Source organism: Vidua macroura, chromosome 24 (assembly GCF_024509145.1).
Source record: "Vidua macroura isolate BioBank_ID:100142 chromosome 24, ASM2450914v1, whole genome shotgun sequence".
NCBI lineage: Eukaryota > Metazoa > Chordata > Aves > Passeriformes > Viduidae > Vidua > Vidua macroura.
Genome location: NC_071594.1, coordinates 2,773,279 through 2,792,047, shown reverse-complemented (window position 1 = coordinate 2,792,047; position 18,769 = coordinate 2,773,279).

The window sequence follows — 18,769 nt, the reverse complement described above, 5'->3', positions numbered from 1 at the left end:
AGACAGATCTGGGGGCATGGATGGGCCCACACGTGCATGGAGAGATCCATGTTTGCATGGAGAGATCCATGTGTGCATGGATGGATCCACGTGTGCATGGATGGATCCACGTGTGCATGGATGGATCCACGTGTGCATGGATGGATCCATTTGTGCACAGATGGATCCCCACGTGCACAATCAGGTCCATTTGCACAGGTGCAGATAGATCCATGGATAGATCCGTGCACAGGGATCTGTGAGGGGCTGGATCCGGGGCCAGCAGAGCCATGCAACAAGCCCCATTCCCAGCTTTGGGATTTTCCTCTTCGCTGCCTGTTTGTTTTCCAGGCGACTGGAAGTGATTAGTGGCCACGAGGTGATCCATGGCGGTGCCAAGCACTCGGCACTCTGACAGGAAACCGAAAGCAAACTGCTCCACAGACACAGCGGGATGCGGCTGCAACCGGGGATGGTGACAACGGGGCCAAGTGTGGGTGACAGCCACCACATCCGAGCTTCCGAGGGGCCAGCGGGATCTGCTCCCCCGGGCCGGAAACCCTGCTGGGGTTGCAGAAGCTGCTGAGGGGTTTTCTTGGAGCTGAGAGCTGATGCCAATAGTGGAGGGCTGGGATCAGTGACCTGGTGGAGGAGATGGGGAAGAGCTGGGAAGCAGCCGGAGTTGGGGGCAGCAGTGACAGCCCCGAGATAGTATCAGACTTGCACCAGCACATGGGTGCCACAGGTCTTGTCACCCTCAGTGTCCCTTAGCAACAGCAACAGATAAACATCTGAGGGTGCTGAGGGTGACAGGCTGGGGAGGGAGGGCTCTGGTTTAGAAATCAGCTGTCCTCCCAAAATAACCCCTTTCTCCCCAAAACTCTGAGATATTTTTCATCGCGAGCTATTCTGGGAGCCTCACAGCCCCCACGGTGGGAGGACACCGGGGTGGACACCAAGGGACACGGCGGGTGACGCCAGCACCAGGGGTGACTCACGGGGACCCTGTGGCAGCGCGTGAGGCCCTTTCACACCGGCTGAGACCATGGGCTGCTCATGTCCCGCACACTCATTCCCCTCTGCTTTAAAGGGACAGGAAAAGTGTCATATGCTGGGTCATGGGACAAGCTATGGGGCAGTGGGACAGGAACAAAAGGAGAGCAGGACAGAGGGATGGCAGGATGGAGGGACGGGTTAATATTAATCTGCCTCATGCATGACAGAGGGCGAGAGCAGCATCCGCCTCTTTTTTTTTGGCAGGGAAGTGGCTTTTGCCCCTCCTCCCTTCCCAAACCTGCCGAAATCCCTGAGTCACGGGGCAGAAATGGGGCTGGTGGCAGAGGTGGCAGAGGTGGCAGCAGCTCCGCGCCCACACTGTAGCCAGAGAAACTGGGGGAGGCAAAATTTAGGGTGGTTGTCCCTCTCCCCATTGCAAACTGGGACCAATGGCACTGTCACCACGCTGGTGCTGTGCAGGAGTTGCCCCTCTCCCCCCACAGCCACTGTCAGCCAAGGGGGAAAGGTGGGATGAGGCTGTGGGGCTTCCTGGGCATCCCAGGGGTGCCCACGTCTGCTGGCCCCAGCACAGAAGGATGCAGGCTGGAGGCAAAGCAGGGCAGGATGGTCCCTGCTCCAAGGGGTCTGGAGCAGACACTAGCACCACCCCCATGCAGCCACATCTCCACCGTGGCCAAGGCTAGAGCATCCCTGGAGCTCAATTCCCTCTCCTCCCACTCCCCATGGGAGCGAGAGCACATCCCAACCAATCCCTCATTTCGGGAAGATTTTTCCAGCCAACAAGCCCCAAAGCAGGGATAAAACCTGTGGCATATCCAATCCCTCCAGCTGCATCCTAGAACCAGCCTCGGGCTGCCTCTCTGGAGAAAGTTATTTCCAGCACGAAAGTGTTGCAAGGTCTTAATCAGTTCCTTCCCGGTGATTCACCGTAGGGCCAGGATGCTCTCCCACAGTCTCCTGGTGCTGCAGCCGAGCCAGGATCCCACCAGCACAATCCAAGCTGCAGCGATGTGTGCCCAGGCTGGAAATCCCCGTGGGAAGGTCCCGAGCCAGTTCCCTCAGGAGTGGAGGAATGCGGGTTGGAAGGCACTTCCCCCCAGCCCGCGGCCAGCAGGGGGGACTCAGGATGTCATGATGAGGCTGGAGCCTTCATCCCACAGCAAATCCCCCACTTCCCCCCCTCCATCGCTCTCGTGCTGCCTGCTCCACACGGGGACACAGGAGCATCCCACCAGCTCCCATCACCGGGGGATCTCAGCAGCCCCCTGGCCACAGGGTCAGCACCCACGGGAGCAGAGCGCTGCCTGATGCAGGCCCAGGGAATTCAGCCAGGCTGGGAGCGAGGGAACCGCAGGGTCAGGCTGTGTCCGGCGCCTGCGGAGAACATCCCTCCTCAGAGTTATCATAACCCGGGCTCCCCGACCACAGAGCCTCTCGGGAGACCTCCCACCACCCCAGCACGTGCTCGGGGGTCCTTGGGCACAGATAAAGCCCAGCCCTGGGGTCAGGGAGGAGTGCCCATGCCAGGGGGGATGCAAGGTGGTGTCAAGGGACAAAAGGCAGGTGACAGCCCCGCGTGGGTCACTGCCATGTCCCCAGTGCTGGTGGCTGTGGCTGAGTCACGTCAGGCTCCAGCTTCACTCCTCCCTCCACCAAGGAATGTGGCAGGGCCAGAGCCAAAAACCTTCCCAGGCAGCTGCTCACGGGCACCCACAGTGTCTGGGGGAGACACAGGGCAGGAGGTGCCACCAGCTGTGGCTTCAGGGTGGCAAGAGGACGATGCCCACCCTGGGGCAATGTCCATGTGCTCATGCTCTGGGGGACTCCCCAGCATCCCCAGTACATCCTGAACGAGTGTCTGCAGGGCCACCGTGCCCAGTGTGCCCCATTCCCTGCTGGGCATCACCGGGAGCTCACGGCACAGCGCAGTGTGGGTGCAGCCCTGGCACCCTCCGGCTCAGCCAGGAGAGTCCTGACCCATGGCTGGGGGTTCAGGGGCTGTGCCAGGAGCAGCTGGGCACAAGTGGGGGCAGCTTGGGAAACAGCTTGGGAATGCCCCGGGGCAGCCAGGCCTCAGCACCACCTGGGTGCTTCCTGTCTGTCACCATGGCCAGGAACAAGGTGATATCCAAACGTGCCAAACCCTTTCTGGGATGCCCCAGCCCTCGGACCGTGTGATGGACGGAGTCAGCACTGCCCCTGACCTCAGCACGTGCCCGAGGGACTAAATCCCACTTTAACGCCCCAAACTGGGAATGTGATCCCCACACATGTCTGGCTGCAGGCTGATGGGGTGACAGCCCTGTGCCACCCCCCGGCACGGGGCTGGAGTGGCTGTTTGGAGCCATCAAGCCCGGGCCATGGAGCGGCTGCCGGGGCGTCGCAGGCAGAGTCCGGAGCCAGAACAGAGGAGCTGTTTGTGCTCCCGCCGGGGCCGGTTGTTTATCGGCAGCCGGAGCTGTTTACATCAGCCACTGGCCCCGATCTCTGCCACAGACACCCAGACGTGGGGGCCGGCCCCGGCTGCACCCCGCGGTCCCCAGGTGCCGGCGGGGCTCTGCTGGGAAGGAGGGGAAGCAGGGATGAGGGCTGAGGCTGAGTCACGGCCTTATCTTGCTCCACGCCCGGCAGCAGGATCCAGCCCCGGGAGCTGCTGAGCTCCTTTCCCTGCTTGCCCCCATCCTTGAAATCTGGAGGACCCCCAGCCCTAAGGGACACCCTTGGCAGCCAAAGGGACGCCTTGGGGGACAAGGACTGTTCTCACAGGGCACGGTGAGGCTTATGCCCATCATCTTCCTCACTGCGGATGGAGGGGGACAAAGATGGACAGACAGATGGACAGACCCCCAGCGGTGTGTAATCTCCACCATTGCATTCCCTGATCCCTGAAGGGCAGCTGGGGGTTAATGGGGACAGGGGGGACAGCAGTGCCTTGCTTGCTGGAGAAGGAGCCCTCGCCTCCCAAAAGGAAGCAGCTCCTGCCAGGAATTCGAGGCATTACTCAGCTAGCAGCCATAGATCAGCTGTTTGGCTGCTTGGAGCCTGTTTTTCATTAGCAGCAGTGATTTTAGCACCGTAGAGCTGCCTCCTCCCTCCTGCCAACAGCTCCAGGATGGCCTTGGAGAGCAGGAGCCCTGCCTGGCAGGTGGGATGCGATGGCAGGTCAGGAATGCCAGGAGTGGTTTATCCCTGATAAGCCTTGGCCGTGGGAGCTCACCTGGATTCATCCTTTCCCATGGCAAGGAGGAAGTTCAGGAGGGTTTTTGGAGGGATGGTGGTTCTGAGGAAGCTGGTTGTGGCTCCACACCTGGATTCATCCCTTTCCCATGAGAGGGATGAAGTTAAGACTGGTTTTTGGAGGAATGGAACTTGCAGGGAAGCCGCCAGTGGCTTCACACCTGGATCCATCCCTTTCCCAACACAGGGATGGTTTTTGAAGAGATGGAGCTCCTGGGGGAGCTGCCAGGACACACACGCTGCCCCCTCAGCTATGCTGGCAGCCCTGGCTGGGGCCAAGTGGTTCATTTTGGGCTGAAAACAGGAGATTTTGAATTGGCAAAGGCTGGTGGGGGGAGGGTGGTGATAAGGGGGTGAAGAGGTGTTTGGGGTCTCACAAAGCCCTCTCCAGCCTCGCACTTCTCCAGCTAAACGCTGCCCTTGGGAAGGGTCTGGAACCCACTCAGGTTCATTAAAAGCATCTTTTCACCTCTGAAAAGCCAAATAAATGTGATACAAGTATCAACTCCAACTCCCTGCTCCCAGGCAGCCCAGGTACCATGGGAAGGGACACACCAGGATGGAGCATGGACAGAGCTGCGCCAGCATCTCCCGGTGCAAATCCAGCAGCGCCTGCCGCTCCCACGCTCCCAGCCAGCGCCGATGCTAAATCCGGCCTTTCCCATCTCCCTCACAGCTGGACAAGGAGCTCCCGTCTCCATCTCAGTGGCCTCTTCTTCACTCCCAGGGGACATTCCCCATTCTCTTCCCCCTACTCATCACGGTTCCATCCCGTGCCAGAATGGAGCTGAGCGGCTCGCAGGAACGGGGTGAAATGGCTCCAGCTGCTTGTATGTGATTGGAGAGTCAAATTTTGGTGTGCTTGCTGCTTTCTCCAAGAGAACGAATGGTCCTTCCAGCAGGTGAGCTGCTTCCCTGCTCATCCAAGGATCAAAAGCCTCGTCCAGCTCTGGGTGGTATCGGTGCTGTGGATGCAAAGGGGTGGGTTGAGGACGGCTGAAAAGTTCTGCTCATGCAAAACTGGCAAGAAATAGGGTCCCACGGCAGTTTGGGGGGGCTGCAGTCATGGTTAGGACAGGAGATGTCTCGGGATAACCAGGATCACTCCGCTCCCGGCCGATAGCAGTGAGTGTGCCCGGAGGCCGCTCTTGCACCTACGCCAAGAGCATTGGATCATCTCTGGGACAGCACAAACAACCTTCAGCCACCACCAGAAAAACACAGGCTGATGCATCTTGGCATGTGCTGCTGCGCCTCCGCCCATCATCCCGCCCGGCAGCCCTGCCGGGATCGCCGGCTCCTCTGGCCCTCGGAACCTCGGAGCAACCTGCCATCCCAACGGGGGGAAATGGTGCCCAGAGAGGCTGAAGAGCACAAAAACATGATAAAAAACCTGCCTGGGCTCTTGGGGCCCCAGAGAGTGGGCAGTGCTCAGGGGAACCCTCAGCTGGACCCTGAGTATGGGGCATCTTCCACGTGCTGGCAGGGGGAAGGATGCAGGATTGGGGCTGGGCTGCTCAGGGCATCCAAGCCATGGAGAGTCAGCAGCTCCCAGAACTATTCCTCACACCCAGAGGAGTGTAATGAATCAAGGATCCCCAAGGGTCTTGGAAATGTTCAAGTTTAAGGCCTGAAATGAACCAGACAAGTCCCAGCTGCACAAGGAGAGCGTGAGGCAGAGCCATGACCCCCCAAACCCATTTCCAGCCAGGGAGAAGGGGCTCCACAGCGCTGCCCAGCACTGCTGCAGACTCGATCTGCTGCTGCCACCCCACTTCAGTGCTCATAATTAAGGATAATCCATCAGGATTTCATCCCATGGCTGCTGCTGCCACATCTGGAAGCCGGTGTGGGCTGCTCGTAGCTGTGCAGTATTTCCAAGGAACCACAGGAGTTTTCCATCCTCTTTTCATTAGCGTGTGGTTCCCGCCCCAGAGCTCCAAGCAGGGCCAGCAGCCCCACACTCAGACAGGAACCTCGGGCCTGAGAGGTCCCCAAGCAATCGTGGGCTATTAAAATTCATGGTGTCCCCGTGGCTGGGCTGTGCCACCCCCTGGGGACAGCTCAGCTCCTGCTGGAGGGTGGTGGCACAGGAGTGGGGACCTGGATCCTGTCAGCAAACGATCCTGCTTCCCAAAAAAACAGCCCCAGGATGGCAGTCAGCAGTGGGAATTGCCCCGTGCCCTCTGAGGCTGTGCCACACACCAGGGCTGAGGCTCCACAGCCTCTCCCCAAGGACTGGGGAGCCCCTGGGTGTCCCTGTCACCCCTTCCTTGGGAGCATCCCCCTGCAGAGAGCACACTGTCACCCGACAGGTGGGACAAAACCCCCAGGAGCTCCTGACTCTCAGGCCCCGGACACCGAGCAGGTCCCTTCTGCTGTCCCCGTGTCCCCGAGCCCTGGCCAGCCCCGCTCAGCAGCAGCAGCTGCTCGGCCACATCTGGGGCTGATTTTGAGCGCGGAGCCGCGGCCGCCGCTGGGAGGCTGAAACCGCGCTGGGAGAGGCGGCGGAGCGCCGGCAGCAGCCCGAGGGCTGGCTCAGGATGTGGTGGCTTGACCGGGAGGAAAGTGGCGCTGGAGGGGTAGTGGGGCCCGAAACTCCCCCCAGCACTGGCCAGAACCGGCTGTGGCCCTGGGGACGGGATTACGCCGAGCCGGAGGCATGTCCTGCGGCAGCCCAGCGCTCCATGACCTCACCACCACGTGCCTGCGACGAGGAAGGAAAAGAGGAAACTCTACTTTTTTTCAAGAGTAACTTTTGCCTGAGCTTTTCCTGGGGATGAGGGTGCGACCCGTGGCCAGCACCACTCACCTTTTCCACGAGAGCATCACTCTGGGGTGAGGGCCGAGCCTCCCGGCCCACACACATCCCAGGATGCGGGGATGGACACAAAGAGCTGCAATCCACTTCCCCAAATGCCCCTTGGCCTTGTCCCAGCAGCACAGCCACCCTTGTCATGGTAGGGGCTGCCACCCATGGGTGCTGCACCCCCGCCCACTGCACATCCTGGGTGTCTGTGGAGAACTTGAGTCCTTTGTGGGGAAACTCAGGCAGGGGAAGTTGTGCCCAGGCTCATAAACACATCGAAACCATCTGTGGTTTCCACATGGGTCACATCCTCCTTGTCCCATCCCTGCGTGGTGTCCCCAGGGGTCAGAGCCACTGGTTGAATCCCCATCCTTCCCCAGGGCTGGAGCCACCAGGATGCAGGAATTAAAAATAGGAATTAAAAATAGGAATGAAAAATAATGAAAATATTTAGAAGGGCACAGGCCTGGAATGGAGCACACCCCAGGGATGCAGCCCAGCTCCAATTCTAGGGCTGGACCCCACCTCCACCCTCAGGGCTGGATCCAACCTCCAACCCCAGGATGCAAAAGTTCCACCTGGCTGCAGCAGAGACCAGGATGGGATTTGGAGCAGAGACCCCCTGGTTATCCCAAGCAGCTGGAAGAGCTGTGAAAAAGCAGGACATGAGCTGGGATCCACTCCCTGGGAAAAGCCCAAACCACCAGAGCTGCTGGCTCCTGCTGCCCAGTGCCAGCTCTCCCGGCCAGGACAGCCCAGGCTGGTTTGGCTTCACGTCAGCCCTTCCCTGGCAGCCCTTCCGTGCCACTGAGGTACCTGATCCCAAAGCAGCACCTTCGCTCTGGCATGAGGAAAACCAAGCCAAATCCCAGGAAAGCAGCAGACATTGGCAGCAGCATCACCCCCAGGATACAGACTGAAAAAAGAACAAATTCAATCCATACTCAGGAGCGTGAAAATGAGCTGATGGCTGCTCCATGTGCAGGGCATGAGCAGGACCTGAGCTCATTGCAATAGGGAGATGGATTACAGTTGGAATTAGGATTGGGATAAGAACCCAACAGCCTCCCTTCAAGCCTTCAAAACCTTTCTGCTGAGCCAGGGAGGCAATTTTATCCTCCTTGGTATCAGGACTAATGACAGTTTTTGGCTGCTTTTTCCTACCTCTGTCGAGGTTGGGATTGAAGGCACTTGAGATGATATTTCATGTTCAGACTCAGGTGTTTATTGTTTTTTATCAGTGTTACAGTCTCCCAGCAGTGAGGTCTCCAGTCTTTCACTAACAAGGCACAAAATGGCCAACTATCCCTTGTTACAAGGTCTTTTAAGGCTAAACTATCCAATTAAGAAGTTACACCTAAATTATTTTCACTTTTAACCCAATAACTAATCACTCAAAGTCAGCAATGAGGACTTTTCTGTCCAACTACAAAATACCACCCAAACCCATGGAGAAGAAGGTGAAGAAGAACAATCAGCCACCACCCTAAAAGCTCCATCTTGCTTTATCTATATTACTATATTCAAAACCCTTAAACTCTGAGTTTTCCACCTTGTAATATTACACACTTCTATTCAAACTCCACCCCCACAATCCCAGTTCTACCATTCCATTTTGGAAGCCTTCTCCACGGCCTCAGGTCAATGCAGCGTTCTCTTGGGGGTCAGTGCCTGCCAGCACAGAAAGTGTCAAATTCTCAGCACCCAGAACTCCAACAGCCCAACCCCTGGCAGCTGGGTCCTGGCAGCTCCCGGGGATCAGCAGGGGCAGGATGCAGCCAGGCGCCACCAAAGCACTTCTCCCTTGGAAAGGAAAAGCAGATCCAGGGGGATGAATTTGGCCTTACCCAGGAAGGGGCTGGATTTGGAGGTGTCCAGGCAGGTGTGTCTGTGCCAGAGTCACAGCCCACCCTCAGAGCCCCAGGATGCTGCTTTTGGGTTGTTTTCCCCCAGTCCTGACACATTCTAGCTGGGCTGGGCATGTTTGGCTGAAGGAGGGACGTGGGACCTGCCAGGGGTCTCGGGACCTTCTGGCCTCCTGCCCCCACCACAGGAGGAGACCCACAGAACCTCCCCAGGGAGGAGCAGCACTGGGTACCCCAATCCCAAAGCACCCTCGTTAATGGGGCACCCTCATTAATGGGACACCCCAATCTTAGGGCATCCTCATTAATGGGGCGTGGTGTGGCAGGCACATTCTTCTCTCTCTCAGGATTTTTTCATAGAGGAGCATAGAGAGAATAAAAAGAAAACAATTTCTGTGTCTGCTCCTTGTTTGTCCCGTGTGGAATGTGTTTGGAGAATTGTTTACCTGGGGTGATTGCTTGGTTGGATTCTGGTGAGGATTGTTTGGGCCTGGTGGCCAATCCAATCCAACCCAATCCAATCCAATCCAACCCAATCCATCCAATCCAACCCAATCCAATCCAATCCAATCCAATCCAATCCAACCCACCTGTGGCTGGACTCTCAGAGAGGGTCACAAGTGGTGAGTGGGTTAGATATGGTAGTTAGAAAAAGTAGGTTTGTAGTTTTAGTATCACCTTTAAATAGCATATTAATGTATTATAGTATAGTTATAATAAAGAAATCATTCAGCCTTCTGAGCTGGAGTCAGATATCAGCATTTCCTCCCACCGGGTTCACCTGCATTTACAATAGTGTGGGAAATGGATTTGTAGAGAATTCTCAAAGCTTGACAGAAGGCTCACACAGTGTGCATCTGTATGGAAACCTTGAGATAAGAAATGCTGACTTAGAAATGCCAAGAAACACTTATAACATATTGCAATTAAGAAATAGTTGGCTTCTAATTGTAATGGCATGAAGTATAACATCTGTATTGCCTCACCCTTCACGTGAGAGTAAAAATGGAATAAAAGTTTTTAAAATGCCTCTCAGTTGCCCCATCTCTGGGTCAGAAAAGGGCTTAATCTGACAATGGGACATCCACATTAAACAGGCACCTCTTCCTTGGGGTGCCCTCATCTTTAAGGCACCTCCACTAAGGTGTTTTTAGGGCCATCCCACCTCCATGACACCCTCATTAAGAGGGCACCCTCATTAATGGGACAGCACCATTAACTGGGCACCTTTGCTTCTGGGGTTCTCTGGTTTCCAAGGTGTCCTTATTAATGGGGTGCCCTCATCTCTGGGGCACCCTCATTAATGGGGCAGCCACGTTAATTGTGGATCCTCACTTCTGGGGTGCCCCCTTTTCTCCAAGACACCCTCATTAATGGGGCAGTCCCATCTCTGGGCACCCCTATTAACAAGGCACCCTTATTAACAGGGCAGCCCGACTGTGGGACACCTCCCAGGACACCCACCCGTCCCTTGGCACCCCCCTTGTTTTGGCAGCCCCACAAGTGCTGCATCCCCACAGAGCACCCCATGGGAACGGGGCTGGGCACCCCAAAGGCAGACAGAGCCGTGCAAGGGGTGGGGGGCACCCATCACCTCTCTGCCCCCCCCATTCTGAGAGCTCCAGGCCTGGCTCTGTGCTTGTAGACCCGGAAACCAGCTGTGGTTTGGAAAAAAAAAAAAAGAGGAAAAATTGAGTTTTCCTCCTCTGTAGGAATGAAACTGGGGGAAGGAGAAGCGGCTCTGCGTCCTGGAGCTGTTGCTGGACTTTCCTCCCTGGGGGAGGATTTTATTCAGCTGATACAAACGATATCTGGGGCTTTTTTGATTCTGGTTTCCTCCCGGCAACGGGTGGAGATGAGTCAGAAATCCAAAATAAAGATAAATAAGTTTAAAAATAAAGGGAAGCAAAGGCACAACTCCCATCCCACTTGTAAATAAATGCCGGAGCTGCTGGATGGAGCTGCAGAGGCTGGAGGCAGAGCAGGAGCCCCGGGAGCCGGGCGGTGTCCCAGGACAGCTCCTGAGGGATGCTCGGTGATGCCGGGCTGCGTTCCGCGCTCCCTGCGGGCCGTGGATCAGGCACCGAGCGCCGCTCCTCAAGGGGAATACCCTGCCTGGATGGAGGTTAATAATCCAGGAGTTTGGACGACCCTGGAGCAGGAGTTTGGCAGGGTGCCGGGCTTTGCTCGGAGCCGCCTCGTCCCGCGATTCGGCGAGATTTAACCCTTCCGTGTCCGCGTCCCGGGCTGCCCGCTCAACATTCCCGCTCGCTCCAGCGCCACCGGACACTTCCACGGCCCAGGAACGCCCTGGGCGGGTGGTCCCGGCAGGGATTTGGGAACAGCAGGCATGGTTTGGCCAGACACACTGCCCGGCGCTGCTTCTCATCCTCACCGCCACCACAAACCCCTGGTGGCTCTGCTGAGTGACCCCGAGGCCGCCTCCACCGCTGGATCCCGAGCCAACATCTGGGCAGCGCCTCTCCCAGCTTCCTAATTAAGGAATTCATTAAAACACCTCCCGGCCGGGGGGGTAACGGCGCGGGTGGCGTGCGGCACCTCCAGTGACGCTCTTTGCAGCCCCAAAATTCGCACCACGGCCGTCGGCGCTGGATTTTGGCAGGAGCAGGCGCTTACGCAGTCTGGAAATGAGCCGGCCTTTCCCGGGGCAGAGCCCGCGTCCCTCCGGCCGGCCGGGCTCCAGCTCAGATCCATAGTCCCAGCTCAGATCCACAGCCCCAGCTCAGATCCATAGCCCCGGCTCAGATCAACAGCCCCGGCTCAAATCCATCTCCCCAGCTCAGATCCATCTCCCCAGCTCAGATCCACAGCCCCAGCTCAGATCCACAGCCCCAGCTCAGATCCATCTCCCCAGCTCAGATCCACAGCCCCAGCTCAGATCCACAGCCCCAGCTCAGATCCATCTCCCCAGCTCAGATCCACAGCCCCAGCTCAGATCCACAGCCCCAGCTCAGATCCATCTCCCCAGCTCAGATCCATCTCCCCAGCTCAGATCCATCTCCCCAGCTCAGATCCACAGCCCCAGCTCAGATCCACAGCCCCAGCTCAGATCCATCTCCCCAGCTCAGATCCACAGCCCCAGCTCAGATCCATAGCCCAGCTCAGATCCACAGCCCCAGCTCAGATCCACAGCCCCAGCTCAGATCCATCTCCCCGGCTCAGATCCACAGCCCCAGCTCAGATCCATCTCCCCAGCTCAGATCCACCTTCCCGGAGCCTCTTCCCTCGCGTGGGTGCCCCGTGGGTGCTGCTGGGTCCTGGGCACCTGCGATCCCGGGTTCCACTGCTGGAGCCGGGTGGATCCCGCTCCTGCCTGCAGCAATGGGATGCTGCTGGAGAATTAAATGCAGAAGAGGAAAAAAATCAGCAAAATAACAAAAGGAAACGGCTCTAATGGTGACGGCAGGGACGGTGCCGCATGGAGCATCCACAGGGGAGGGGTCCATTATGGAAAGGATCTGCTCTTCCTCTGCCCCATGGACCTGAGTCCGTGTAGTTCCACCACCCTGGAAGCTGGAAACAGGTTGCATTTTATTTTATTTTATTTTATTTTATTTTATTTTAATTTTATTTTATTTTATTTTATTTTATTTCTATTCCACTCTAAGTTATTTTTTTATTATTGTATTGTATTGTATTTTTAATAAAATTTATTTTTATTAAACTATTTTATTTTATTTATTTCATTTTATCTTATTGGTCTAATTTCTTTTTTATTTTATGTACTTAATTATATCTTTCTTCATTTCATTTCCTTCATTTTCTCTTATTTTATTTTATTTAAATGGCAGCAACTGCTCAATTTCAGCCTCTAGACCCAGAAATTCCTTTTTTAAGAGCTGGGGTGTCTCCGAGTCCAGACCATCCTGGCTGCTGCCCTCAACCCTTCACTAAGGGCCCCACGAGAACCCTGCACCTGCAGGGGCTGAATCCTGATTCCAATCCCACCTCCAGTGCCAGACCCTGGGATGGCTCAGGGATTGTCCTGGGTTGTAAGATGTGGTTTGGGGCTGTTCCATCCCCATCTGTCAGAGCTGGGGAATTCTCTGCTGTTCTTTGGGCAGTTTTCTTTATCTCTCCCACAGCCAATCCTCCCTCCAGGAGATCTCTTCTGTTCATGGCCATTAATTATTAATTATCTTCTGTTCATGGCCACTGAGTGTCCCTGCATGGCTGAGAAAATTCCATCATCCCATGGGGAGAGGCTCTGCCCAGGGGAGCAGCCAAGCATTCCTACCTGGATCCAATCTGCCCTTGGAACAGCACAGCAGCCTTTGCCCACTGCATTCCCAGAGGAGCAGCTTTCTGCCCCACTGCATTCCCAGAGGAGCAGCTTTCTGCCCCACTGCATTCCCAGAGGGAGCCCAGGCCCATCTCCAGCAGCCCTGGAGCTCCAGAGGAAAACTCCAGCCTTGTCCAGGATCCTGCTCCAGCAGAAGCACAGCTGGCACTGCAGGAGGGCTGAGCCCCCATGGAATGGCACTGCTGCCACCACCCTGACCCACAGCCTGCCAGGGCCTGCTCTGACTCTGGCAGTGGTTTGTTTTCTTTTTTTGTACTATTGCATTTGTATTTTTAATTTTCCTAATAAAGAACTGTTATTCCTATTCCCATATCTTTGCCTGAGAGCCCCTTAATTTCAAAATGATAATAATTTGGAGGGAGGGGGTTTACATTTTCCACTTCAAGGAAGGCTCCTGCCATCCTCAGCAGACACCTGGTTTTCCAAAGCAAGACAGGGACCCTCAGCTCTCTCCTGGCCCCTGGCCCAGCCTTGGCCAAGGTGTCTCAAACCAGAGCTGTTGGAGGGTTGAGGAAGAGGAGGCACCAGCTCGGGTCCTGTGTTCCCCCAGGACCACCCACATCCTGCAGAACGACCAGGATCCCCCTGGGAAGGTGCTGGGAGCATCTCAGGAGGCATCAGCCACATCCCAGCTCCATGGACCTTGGCCTTCAATCTTCGCTGTCCCTCAAAAGCCACTTTGAGACTGAGCCAGGACTGGGGGATGTCCGGGTGACAAATTCCCCCCTAGGGATGCAGATTCCTCTGGCCCCTCCTGACCAGGGAATGGGCACTCTCAGGGATGAGCTGTTTCTCAAACCATCCGTGAATCATCCAGAATCTTCCAAAGCAGGGTGAAAAGTCACAGGATTTGTGTTGGATTCAGGCTGGAGATGCTGCCTGGGCTGGCAACCCATGGACAAAGCCAGAATGAGTGTTCATGACTCCAGAAGCTGGATACTCTTCTTCAAAAAATTCACATTTTGGACCAATTTTAGGACCTGATCAACCTGTTCCTGGACAGAAAATGGTCCTGGATATTCACGTCATCCAAGGGCACAACCCTCCTGATGTCCAGCAGAAGCTGCACTGGCTGGAATAGGATGGGTTCCTCCTCCTGCCCAGCCTTCCACAGGAGCCAAACAACAGGGAAGGTCAAACACTTTCCATTCCTAATATTTATCAATGGAATTATGCTTTCTGGCAGGACACAGCTGCTTTTCGGGGGGAAAAACCAGCTGTTTGTATGCCAGTAAGCCTGGACCATGTTGGAAGCAATGCTGAGGGGCCTGGGACACCTGCACTCCCATCCTGTGACTTCTGTGGGGTGTCCAAGTGTGAGAGATGGCACCTGAGGGCAGGAGCAGCAGTTGGAGTTTTGCTAAAACATGTCACATGCATGTTCTTTGCTTCTTTTTGCCAGAGTCGGGATTAAATGTGTGAGATGGTGTTTCTTGTTGGGACTCAGATGTTTATCAGTTCTCATCTATGTCACAGTCTCACAAGCCCTGAGTCCTACAGCACTTCAACAAACTAAAAATGGAGCCCTGTCTCTCTCTCTACAAGGCCTTTTAAGGATAAACTGTCCAATTAAGAAATGACACCTAAATTACTTTTACTTTTAACCCAATAACCAACCACTGGTGCCTGCAATGTGGGCTTTTTTATCCAAAACCACAAAACCATCCAAACCCATGGAGAAGAAGGTGAAGAAGAACAACCAGCCACCACCCTAAAACCTCCATCTTGCTTTATAGATATTACTATATTCAAAAACCTTAAACTCTAAGTTTTCCACCCTGTGATGTTACACACTTCTATTCAAACTCCACACCCACAATCCCAGTTCTATCTGTTGTGGTGTGTGTTTTTGTTATATTATTGTTTTCCTTACGTGGTTTTGTACGCCCCTCCCTGAGGTTTTGGTTCAGTCCCTGCTGTCAGCCCTCCCTCATACCTACCCCTTGTTCCAGAGAATTCCCTGTCATTCATGTATCCCTCGCTGCCCCATTGGTTTAGTTAAGCTGTTCCCCTCCCCTGTAACTCCCTATTGGATCAAACATTGTAATCCCCACCTTATGTTCCTCCCCTACCACTTTGTTATTGGTTCCTAGTCCCAAGCTCCACCCTGGTCCTGTCCCTTAAAACCCACAGCCCTGGCTGTGTCATGGTCCTTGCCTCTGCTCTCTATTTGTGTTATGGGTGCTTTTAGTTTTGCCCTTTTGGTGTAATGAACGATCCTCAGATAAGCAAGCCAGGCCCATCTCGCCATTCCACCTTGATCCGTCGGTGACTGCTTGGGAAGCTCGGGGTCCTGGGGAGGTGTCGTGCCCCCTTCGGGCGCTCACACCCAGCGCCGCTGCAGCTGTCGTTCCATTTTGGAAGCTTCTCCATGGCCTCAGGTCAATGCAGTGTTCTCCTGGGGGTCAGTGCCTGCCAGCACAGAAAGTCTCAAATTCTCAGTATCCAGGGTTCCAGCAGTCACAGTGCTCCTCACCGTGTCCAAACAGCCCCCAAACACCTCCTGGGAGCTCTGTGCCTTCTGCAACCCCTTCCTGCCCAGCGCCCACGCCGAGGGAGGAAGGACCCACAGACAGTTCCGCTGACTTGCGAGGAGGAACCTCCCACCTGACTCCCTGGGAAGCTCCTCCGTGGGCTCTCCCCGCCCCACACCCCACTGAGGGCATCTGCTCCCCCTTTCACAACTTCCTCCAGAGCTTCTCCCTCGAGTGCAACACCCCTGACCCGTGCTGGGTGTCACGTTCTGCACCCATCCCCCTCCCAGGGACCTCGTGTGGGTTCCTGGCTGCTGAGAATTTCAGACTTTCTCTGCTGGCTGGCTCTGACCCCCAAGAGAACACACTGCATTCCACCTGAGGCTGTGGAGAAGCTTCCAAAATGGAATTATAGAGCTGGGATTGTGGGGGTGGAGTTTGAATAGAAGTGTGTAACATCACAGGGTGGAGAGCTTGGAGTTTAAGGTTTTAGATATAAGGCAAAATGGAGGTTTTAGGGCAGAGGCTGGTCCTTCTTCTTCACCTTTTTCTCCATGGGTTTGGGTGGTTTTGTGTAATTGGATAAAAAAGTCCACATTGCAGGCACAAGTGGTTGGTTATTGGATTAAAATAAAAATAATTGAGGTGTCATTTCTTAATTGGACAGTTTATCCTTAAAGGCCTTGTAGAGAGAGAGACAGGGCTCCATTTTTAGTTTGTTGAAGTGCTGTAGGACTCAGGGTTTGTGAGACTGTGACATAGATGAGAACTGATAAACATCTGAGTCCCAACAAGAAACACCATCTCACACATTTAATCCCGACCCTGGCAGAAAAAAAGAAGCAAATATTCCGCAGGTTCCCAACCCAATCCCATCCCCCACGGGGTCTCCAGGAATGCTGACTCAGCAGCACATTCCCATGGGAAGGGAACCCAGCCATTCCCCCCCACCACGGCATCGCCCTCCTGGCTGCAGCCTCCACAGCCCGACCAGCTCAGGGCCACGAGGCTCGGCCACCACCTTCATCCTCCTCCCTGGAAAGATGCTGTGGAAATGGTTTTTTTTTTCCCTAGATAAACTACCACTTGCACCCTTGATGCCATTCTGCTCCCCATCATGGCCACAAGCTCAGTGTGCCTGGGTTTGTCCATGGGGACGGTGGGTTTGGGGCTCTGAGCAGCTCCAGGTGCCCCATCCAGCCAAGGAACTCACCTTGTTTTCTTCCAGGGAAGAGTTGGGATTCCTGAGCTTCCCTGAGCACCTTTTGCTGCCATTCCAAGTCCCCAGTGGGTCACTCGGATCCCAGGATGGAGGATTTGGGGCTCATCCTTAAATTTTGGGGGATTTAGAGTTGGAGGAACATTCCAAGATCCCACTACTAGAGAGGTGCTGCTCTGGCAGAGCATGTCAGGAATCTTTTGGATTAGGTTTGCCCCTGCGTGTGGAAGCGATGAGGAGGAGGGAAGGGCTGGGAAGTAGGATGGAGGGGTAAAGAAGACACCAGCTCTTTCATGAGGGTATTCATCCCAAATGCCAAAATTGGAGGAGAAAAGGCCAATTTCCTGCTTTCCTTGGGCTCACTTGGATCCCAGCACATGAGAGGATCTCCAGCATTCCCCATGCTGGAGAGGAACATGGAATAACTGTGGAGCTGTGACCTCCCTGACCGCCCTCCTTGCCCTCTCCCACCCAGCCATGGCTCCCAGGCCGTGCTTACCCCAACATCCAGCCTTCCCTTGGCACCCGGAGCGTGGGAAGCACCTCCAAACCCTCTGAGGATTCTCAGGGGCTTGGCCACCCCCGAGCAGGATTTAACCTGCTCATTTGCATGCCCTCATCACCTCTAATTAAATCTGTGTGGTGCCACAGTCCTTTCAGCCCCCACTACCCCTGGAAATCCCCGGGCTGTGCTGCCAGGATGATGGATGGTGGGAAGGAAACAGGATGGGTCCCACACATAGGAGTGGCCACGGGCACGTTGGTTTTTCCCTCTTCACGCTAAAAATAAGAGGGTTGTTGCAGGTTTGTGGCCAGAGCCATGGGGCTGTGGAGGAAAACCAGCTCTTTTTGTGGCCATAGGGCTCCTGGCCTGTCCCTGGCCTGGGATCATATCTCAAGATCACCCAAGTGATGGGTCCCCAACGCTCTGCAGCACGTGCAGCTCCCTCACTGAAATCCAAAAAAATTCTATTTCAACCTCCTCAAAGCAAAAAATCAATGGTGTGAAGGTCACAGGGCTCCAGCCAGGAGTCACCAGCTGTGGACACCCCTGGCTGAGCCAGACAGGGGCACGTCACTCCCAGAGTGCCCCAGATGTCACCTGCTCACCACCTCCATCACCCTTTGGAAATGGGAGAAGGGAAACAAATCAGCCTCCAAGGATGTCACCGGGGGGCTGGGGAAGCCAAAGGGTTAAAAAAGCCCCACGGACTTTGTCCTGTTGCTCTGAAGAGACGGGATCAGCAGCACACTGGGAAAATCAGGATAAGCCAGAGCCATGTGGGCCAGGAGCCCACAGGCTCAGGGCTGAGACCCCAAGGGATTGTCTTGGGGTGACCCCAAGGGTGTTCCCAGGGAATGAGGGGTTTGGTGGCAGCACTGAGACGGCACCTTCAGGAATGGGAGATGCAACACCCAGGGACAGCCACCACAAAGGGACCATCGGGGTGACAGGGAGCAGCAGGGTGCTGGGGACCAAGCAGGGGGACAGGGAGCAGCAGGGTGATAGAGGCTGGCACGGTGATGGGGACCAGCAGAGCGACATGGGACCAGCACGTTGGCAGGGACCATCAGCGGATTGTGCCAGGGTGACCATGCCAGGGTGACCATGGACCAGGGCTGGACCAAGCAAGATGTATGTGGAGGCAGGATGACAGTGAGCTGTCACCAAGCATCCTCTGCCTTTTCCTGTGTCACCCCAAAACAGCGTGTGAGCCCAGCAGCTGTGACATTGGCTTGTCACTGCCACCACCAAGGAGTCCCCGTGGAGGGCAGGACTTGTGGATTTGAGCATGTCTGAGAGGCACAGCCCTGGGGCTGTGCTTTGTGCCATGACATCCTTGT